Here is a 214-nt window from a genome sequence, read left to right on the forward strand (position 1 = left end):
CGAAATAATATGATTTCTACCTATGCAAATATAACGTCACTTCTTACTGTTTAATATCTACACTGACAAGAGATTATAGTCATCTGTCCGGTATTCCTAGTTGCAAAACTATTTATTGTCATTCAGAAATGTATAATTCAGTCAATTTTTGTTTTCAATAAATTTCTTATTTGTGTGTATGTACAACTGCATACATGTAACCAATACATGCAAC

Source organism: Penaeus monodon, chromosome 24 (assembly GCF_015228065.2).
Source record: "Penaeus monodon isolate SGIC_2016 chromosome 24, NSTDA_Pmon_1, whole genome shotgun sequence".
Taxonomy (NCBI): domain Eukaryota; kingdom Metazoa; phylum Arthropoda; class Malacostraca; order Decapoda; family Penaeidae; genus Penaeus; species Penaeus monodon.